Raw genomic sequence first — 8,905 nt, forward strand, 5'->3', positions numbered from 1 at the left:
TGGGGGCTGCACTGCAGGTGTGAAGTCGCCCACCACCCAGACGTGTGAGATTCTTTGTTTCATAACATTTAAACCCTGAGAGAAAAGACATCTGCTCATCTAAAGCACAAGCTTAAGTGATAAACAATTATAAAAAGTGTTTTGAGGCGTCAGTACAGTGTGAAATGTCAGACTGAGACAGCCTGAAATGGTTGGAGGCTCAGGAAAATGGAGAATGATTAGTATTGAGAAGCAGGACGGGGATGATAATTGAGAGTAACAGCACTTGAGTTTCCATGAAAGACATTTTCCACGGAGCGTGAGAGAGATGTGAAGTGTGTCATCTTGCTTTTCATCCCCCAGACAGCGAGGGGAGACGCTCTGAAAGGAGAATTCTCTGGATGCACAGTTGAAAACATTTCACAGAGCTTATTTGTTCATTAATTATCAAATGAAGGCAAGAAGAGCGTCTCTGGTTTTAGTCTTTAAAGTGTGAAAACTGAATGACAAGAAACATTTTGAAACACTGCTTCTGTCTCCCTCTCTTCTTGCCTCCGCTCCCCTGCTCGCCCTTTCTGCTGCTCAGTAGATTTATCAAGTTTCCCCTCAGAGGATTAGCAGAAAGTAGAGCACTTTAATCATGTTTCCTAACTTAGGGCTGCCATCAAAGGCAGGCTGTGCTTTGTTCTGTTGAGAAGATGTTGCTGATAACCCCCCCGAAGCCTCAGATCAGAGCTCACTGACATTATTCCCCCACCTCTTTACCAGCTAATAACAAGACAGTCTCGCTTGTGAAAACATCCCCACTCGTGTTTTGTCATGGTAGCTTTAATCGTTCATGTTGTCTAAAGATCCTTCAGGGTGGGGGGTGGGGGGGAGTTATTAAGCACTGCAGTGCTGTAATAGAGTACAATTTTGTGATTTGGGATTCATTTAATGCAACTTTACACTAAACAGGAACAAGCTACAACAACAGAAAATGTAGCCTTACAGAAAGACATACATAGAATACAAAACCAGGTGCAGAAACACAACACAATTCAAAAACATGCAACCAACACAGGAAACATGACAAAATACAGATACAGCAAATAAAGTTAACGTATTAACTTTGGTTTGAGAGAAGGACCACGCATAAACCACACCAACAATCACCTGACGAGCCTACTTATACCCAGTCGTCCTATTCAACTCTGTTCAATTCTGATTTTAAACACATATTGTTGTGGCGAGGTCCTTGCAAGTGAACCAAATACATGAAACATGACTAAATAAGGAAACACGACCAAATAAGGAAACACATTCAAATACATGAAACATGACCTAATACAGGAAACACAACCAAATACGGGAAACATGACCAAATACGGGAAAAACAACCAAATACGGGAAACATGACCAAATACAGGAAACACCACCAAATACGGGAAAAACAACCAAATACGGGAAAAACGACCAAATACGGGAAACATGACCAAATACGGGAAACACCACCAAATACGAGTAACACGACCAAATATGGGTAACACAACCAAATACGGGTAACATGACCAAATACGGGAAATACAACCAAATATGGGAAACACGACCAAATAAGGAAACATGACCAAATAAGGAAACACGACCAAATACAGGAAACACAACCAAATACAGGAAACACGACCAAATAAGGAAACATGACCAACTACAGAAACGCATCCAAATAAGGAAAAACTAAAGAAACAAGTACAGTAAACACAACCAAAAACAAAAATATACTATAAATACAGTAAAATGTGACTTCTCTAACATCACCTTTATGAGTCCTCAAGTGGTAATAAATTGCTAGTTGCTTAGTAGATTAACATTTTATACAAAACCAATCACGAGATTATAAAATATAATGATGTTGATGATGCGAGGCTTAAGATCCAAACATGATACAAAGTATATCAAATTAGCTCCCTCTCATTTTGCAGTAGAATGCTGCCTACGTAATAATGAATCTGTGACGATAATCCAATTATGTAATTTATATAACAGCTAAACATGAAAGGAAACATTTTGGATAATTCAAGAACGTTTTGCTGATATTACTTATTTAACTCCTGCAGGCCTTTTACTAAATACATTTGCACTGTGGTATTGATAGTGTCGGTTAACTTACACACAAAACCCCATTTTTACCCGGCCTGGAATGACTTCCCAGCCAATTACACACCTCGATGGACACCTCCCTCAATAAACTAACATAAAGCAACACACACAAACAAGAACTCATACCCAGTGTTTCAATACTTTTACTTTAAAGGATCTGACCTACATTCGTGAATTTGTTGAAGCTCAAACTGTTGGTCCAGACAGTGGAAGACAATCATAAGTAGGCAAATGTGCTAATTTAAAAGGTGTTGAAGCAGAAGTAACACTCTCGTCCTCTTGTTTTATCTGTTACTGTCAGATGGTGAGAACGGGAACATTCGGGGTGCAAATACAGGACGTGTGTGGAAGAATAAGCGAGTTGGTGACAGAGTGGGCGATGTGAGGGGATTAAACAAAGTATGTGATCCCATCAGAGCTGACAGACTGCTTCAAACTCGCCATGAGGCCTGTTGAGTTTAGACATGAATAACTGTCACTCCCTTTACTTTTACAAAACACATCCACTGTCTCCCATCTCATCCTGTGAAACGATGCAGTTTTATGTAACAACAGAGGCAACATCATTGTTGTACATCTTGCTCTTGGCGTGTTCATTGCACGCCTCGAGTGTACATGCCACTTTGCACAGAAGACGAGTGCACACTGAATAATGCACTACTGTTCAGGCTGAAATGTTTTCATCAGACAACAGCGGTTAAACCAGGGGCAACAATGTGGAAAGTCCTGCGTTAGCGCTGCCAAAAAAATGTTGTTTTGACAACTATGAGATGAGACAAAGTTTAAATTGCGTAAGGCAAAGGAAGCAAAAGGACAAAGTGAAGCAATTAATCTTGTGTGCTCTGAAGCTCTACTGTGTGAAATTGATGCTGCCACTCAGAAGAGACTATAATCACACTTCCACCCAAATCCAGGAGGGAGAAAGAGGAGTGATCTCCAAAGCTGTCGCGCAAAGAGAAGCAAGGGAGGCTCTGGCAGTGATTGGTGGGAGTGCAGCGGACGGGCTCTGGGTTTCTTTTTGAAGTTGAACCACTCACACAGAATCTTTAATGTACTTGGCAAACAGTCTGAATCTTCAATGGTTCCCTCCCCTAAAGAAAAGCGACTTTAACAAGTTTCTTTGCTGGAAAGAAACACATTGGAACACATCGGGGACAGAGAAGCACACACAATGTCATGTATAAGTTATCAGATTATGAATACAGAATTTTTGGACAGGAGCTGTGTGGTTTCGGTTTATAGTCAGAGAAATACATTGTCCTCTGGCGTTTTGTGGGGCTTTGGCTGTATGCAAGAAAGCAGTCCATGTGGAGAGCATATGAGGTGGAACGCATGGGCCATTATGCAATCCCAGAACCCATCTGCTTTCATCTGACGATGGTTTCGCTTTTTATGCATCTCTATAAACAGACATCTGCCAAATAGTCTTGACCAAGCATCTTCAACACCCAATGTGGTTAACCATTGGGCTACTGTTCGAAATAATTTCCCTTTTTATTAGGGGGCAGCTGTGGCTCAGGTGTTAGAGTTGGTCGTCTTTCAATCGGAAGGTTGGTGGTTCGAACCCCAGCTCTCTCGGTCTACATGTCGAAGTGTCCTTGGGCAAGAACTGAACCCCAAATTGCTCCCGGTGGCATAACCATTGATGCGTGAATAGGACTAGTATTGATTGACAGTTGGGCACCATATGTAGTCTCTGCCATCAGTGTGTGAATGTATTGACATGTGGTACAAAAGCAGCTTTCAGTGGTCGCAAGACTAGAAAAGCGCTATTTAAGTACAGTCCATTTACCATTTACGGACCACTAGTCTCTCTAAACAGTCATCTGCATAGAAGTGCAGCTAACAAACTGGCTGTAGAGGTCGTCACTCAACGCCAACTCAATTATTGCTTCTCCGGTTTCTAGTCAGGCTGTAAAAAATGACTACGACACAGAAGAGGAATTTCATGTGAATCCTCAACTGACCTTTTCAAGTCCTTGAAAAGGAGCTTTAACCATCTGACAACATCACGTACATCATCGGCATTGGAAGGCAATGTAATAACCAGTGGAGTGCAAACCTCCACCTGAAGGACTTCTTCAAGCCCTAAGATCAGATTGAAGTAGGCGAAGATGGCTTTAAGCAGTTAAATCATCACTGTTTTGGGCATGGACGCCATGATAAGTACGATCTATGCAGGGTTGGAGAACCGGGTGATGCTTGATAAGTCTGAGATAATACTGAGAATGTCCCAAAGTCTGACAACAACGTTACACTTTCATTTAGCAGATGCTTTGTCCTGAGAGTTAATACAACACAAGCAACGATCAAGACAGGAGGAAACAAAGTCAGTAAGTGCCAAAAAACAGCCTCAAGTGCGATCGGACTCTGGTGAAGTTCCTTGAAACACAAAGGCAACATTTTTTTAATTGGTTGGAATAACTGCTGGCTACACCACAAGCCCCTGAAAAATTGGCCGTTGCTCGTCAAACGATAGCCAATGGGTTCCATGATTGGACTCTGAGCTGCTATGATCACAAGACTGTCGTGAGCATGTCAAGCTAGCTCTCTGCAGAGCTGTCAGGTGTGATCCACCAACTTTAAACTTAAAAACTATCTCTGTCACTGAGAAAATAAAGCCAGGCCGAAGTCTGACAGCAAGAGGTCAGTAGTGGACGAGACTTTCGCCTTGAAATTGTCTACTTGAAGTGGATACGGCTCATCAGAGAGACAGCCTCTTCCTCGTGTGTGTGTGTGCGAAAATCTGTTAGCTTCCAGCGATGTCCAAGAGACCCGGTCCAAGAGTGAACAATGATTGAACAGAACAGAGTCATTTCCGCTCCCGTGCCCCACGGTCGTCGGATAGCACTTCCAGCTGGAGATGGCAGACAGATTACATCTCATCCGTATGCAGAGAGCAAGAAGTGCTGTCATTCCCCCTCCGCTGCCAGCCGGTGATTACTCGCAGAGGCAGAGGAGGGGTGGCGATCAATATGGAGAAAGAGAGGCTGATTGAATATTGGAGTACGCCGGCCTGATCTAAAGAGATCCACGTTACCGCCTGGCCGATTCCAAACAGAGACAGGTGTTATGAAGCTGCAGAGGCCCCGGGGCGATGCGTTGGCTCCTGTTTGATGGAGTTTCTTTGAGAATCAGGGCAGGAGGAGCGCGAGCTCTGTGCGAAACAGCAACTGAAGTCATGATACTCCTTGTGAGAGTGGAATATCAAAAACAGTGGGAAGGAGTTGTCAAACAAGTGAATAAATGAAGTTTCTTACAGTGGCCCTGAGAGCTCAAAGCACTGCAGCTTAAAAGAACACATGGAAAAAGGAAAGGCTTGAGCAAATGAAGAAAACAATTTCATCATTAAGACAATAAATAATTGATACAGTTGGGTCTAACTGCCAACCCTGTGATTGGTGGTTGACCTCCTAAGCCACAGCCGCCTCAAAGATCATATAATAATTTACTGGTGAATTATTTTAATCGCCTTCAATTCTTCTTCTGTATAAAGCAGGACTCTGCCACTTCATGATGTTGCTTGATTACCAAATAATCCTTTCATTCATTGACTTTCTGGCGCCGTGCAGTACGGGGCAGATTTACTGCCAAGATAGTCGTTTGTTCATTTGCATTTTGGGTTCTCCATAAATTAATAAGTATTCAGCCTTCAGGCACACTGTCTCGCGTTCTCACAAGCACAAACAAACGTCCTTGCAAACCTCAGCAACAAAAATTGCTATTCACAGTAATCGCCTTATTCAAGAATCAAATTGTGGCCTTGGTGTGCAGTTCTAAAAAGGATGCACAGACTGCACTGGCTGCATGAAATTTGATCAGTCGAGGCGCTGTATTGTAATACGGCTCAGGTGTTCCTAAAATACAACTGAAAGCACATATAATCTGTATCAGTTGTTATAAACAAGCCTTACTTTCCACATTAGTGTGCACACGCCTGATATTTATGATCTATCAGAGGCCACTTGTGAAAGTAAGACAACAGATGAAAACAAGTGTAGCAGCAGGAGCATCAGCGCCCACCGTGCCTCTGGCTTTACAACAGGGCTAACGGCTTCATTAGTGAAGGGCACTAATTAGGATTAACGAGCCTTCACCACAACAAGCCGCCATCCATGCACTTAAACCTCCGTCTGTGTCAGCTTACGATATGATCACTATATTTCATCTCCGGAGTCGACTTCAGATACTGCCCCCTGATGAGGGCTGGAACATAACACCGGAGCACATTCTGATTAAGTTTGTGGTTAACGTTAGTTCAGTTGGGTTTTAAGGTAGCTATTTCAATTAATTATAACCATGAAACTTGCTCAATAAAGAGTGTTTTTTACCCTTTTAGATCACATCACTGGTCATATTCTACACCTTTGTGACAGTATACACTTTAAGGACTGTGTGAAATATAGTTTTGTGGATGAGTGAGTTGGTTGTTTTATACTGTTTTTCATGTGTTTCTTCTTTTTTATTATTTATAAGCTCTTTTGCACTACAAAGGATTGCACTTAATTTCGTTGTACCTGTTACAATGACAATAAAGATATTCTGATTCTGTATAGCCAATGGCAACAAAAACACAAAAATCTATTTTATTTACATTCTTATAGTTTAAAGCCCATTCATGTTTTAAAATATTCATGTGGCTGTGTAAGCTTGTACCATTCAATTTCAACCAATTATATCATGATATCCACCAACTGAACGATCTTGCACTTAAGACAGCACAGCACCAAGCATCTTTGGTTAGCTGGCTAGCAACAACATGGTACATTGGTTTGTGAGGCAACATTCAAATCAAATGTCGCTCCAAATTATGTCCAACCTGCCGATCCTGTTGCACCCAAAATATACTGTGATAAATACTGTGAAACTACTCTCCAAATGTTGTTTTGTATGAACTTTCCAGAAGACGATGAGCTAATGATGCTAATTATACTAAACTTAACAAAGATACTATTACGTTTTTTCACCGAAAGAAACTATTTAATATTTCAGGAAATATGCTCATTCACTTTCTTTCAACAAATCTTGAACAAATCTTATGTTTGCATGATAATGATAAGGCTACAGCTAGCAGCAAATAAGCTTAGCTTAGCATAAAGACTTAGAGGAAAACCGCTAGCGTGGCTCTTTCCAAGAGTAAAGAACTCCACCTTCCACCAACTTTAAGGCATGCTAATTATCATGTTTCACCTTTTTTGTTTACACAAATAAGTTTAGTGAGTTTTGGGCTGGAACTACTTCCTGACTGTGTGCAGCTACTTCCTGTTTATTTGTTTTCACGGTGACATTGCCAACCATTGGCAACCAGTGGAAATTTTAAGGATCCTGCAATGCTGTTACTGTATCCGTTCCCCCCGTTTCCAGTCTTTATGCTAAGCTAAGCTAAGCTGTCAAACTGTTACTTTACCACAATACAAAAATATAAAATAACAAAAAATCATGAGATGAATACAATATTCCAGCACATAAATGAAAATTACCGAGAGCTATGACAGTGTTTCAACATGTTTAGGTACATATGCAACATGCCAGTCCCTCTTAAGGCTTTAATCGTGTCCAATATGGGTTCTGTTTTATCTGCTGTGGATGCTTCAATCCATGCCAGGGCTTTAGCACCAGCTGCTATAATACCATCATTAAGTGGAAAACTGTGGCCCCCTCTGGGATCATACGTGAATCCATCACATCCTTTCATCATACTCTGTGGTGGCTGTGAAGACGCTGTGTTTACCGCGAGCTCCTTCTTCACATGTCACTTGCTCGGTGAGAGCCCCGAGAGAGGAGCAGCATCTGTTACTACAAACAAACGGCCTGTAAACTTATGAATCACGCCGAGTGGCCACTGACAACCTAATTTATCCAAGCCCCCAGCAACCAGCTCACGCTGGTCTCAGTCTTCTTCATTTGAAAAGCTGTCTGATAGACCGGAGCTACAGTAGTCTTTGTAAATGCTGCACACTGTGCTGATATATGAAGTTGTTGGAATATTGCTGGTTCAGCTTAAACTCTCAAGTGAATACACTCAGCTGCCTTGATACTCTCTTAATCTGCTCAAGTATAAATGTGCTGAAATAGTACAAAGGGTATTGATCTTGTTTAAATTAAATAAAAGGCTTACTGTTTCAGAAAATATCTTCTTTGGTGGGATAGATAGTGATTCTTTGGCAGCTTATAAACCCCAGAAACAGGTTCTCTCTGTGGTCTACCTGGACATTTAAACTGATTGTATTCATGAAGAAAAGGTCTCTCTTCTTCCAGCCCAAAATGAGTCTTTTGTCCAAAACTCCCAGATCGATGTGTTTCAGTTTGTTAAATGGATGTTTTCTGGCAGTAACCACAGTTCATGTCCTCAATACTGAAAGGAGGTAGTTGGTTTTCCACTCCGTCACTGTTCAAAGTTTCTTTTTGTCCGTATGACCTTCCTTTCATTTCAGACAAGTCCACAGAAATGTTACCACCAGAAAGACAAAGCCAGTAGTCTCTTCTGGCCATGCTCCCATTCTCCATTATAATTAACCTTCATCATTTGGGTCAAAGAGACGATGCATCATAAAGTCTCTTACAAAGGCACAGTGTAAAACTTGTCCCAATGTGGTTACCAAGAATTGCTAGAAAGACTTGTTTGTGTCATTGTCAGGACGAGATAAGTTCACAGGTGTGTACAGGTGCGTCACTTCCCTCTAAGAAATAAGGGGACTGTCCACACCTAAACAGAATATAGGGCTTTTGTGCAACAGCTTACGATGACCCATAAAAACCTCAAATGGCCATAGTATACAGTATACGACAG

This window comes from Semicossyphus pulcher, unplaced genomic scaffold (genome assembly GCF_022749685.1).
Source record: "Semicossyphus pulcher isolate SPU_LCO1_2020_fin unplaced genomic scaffold, fSemPul1.0.p SCAF_13, whole genome shotgun sequence".
In the NCBI taxonomy this organism is placed as follows: domain Eukaryota; kingdom Metazoa; phylum Chordata; class Actinopteri; order Labriformes; family Labridae; genus Semicossyphus; species Semicossyphus pulcher.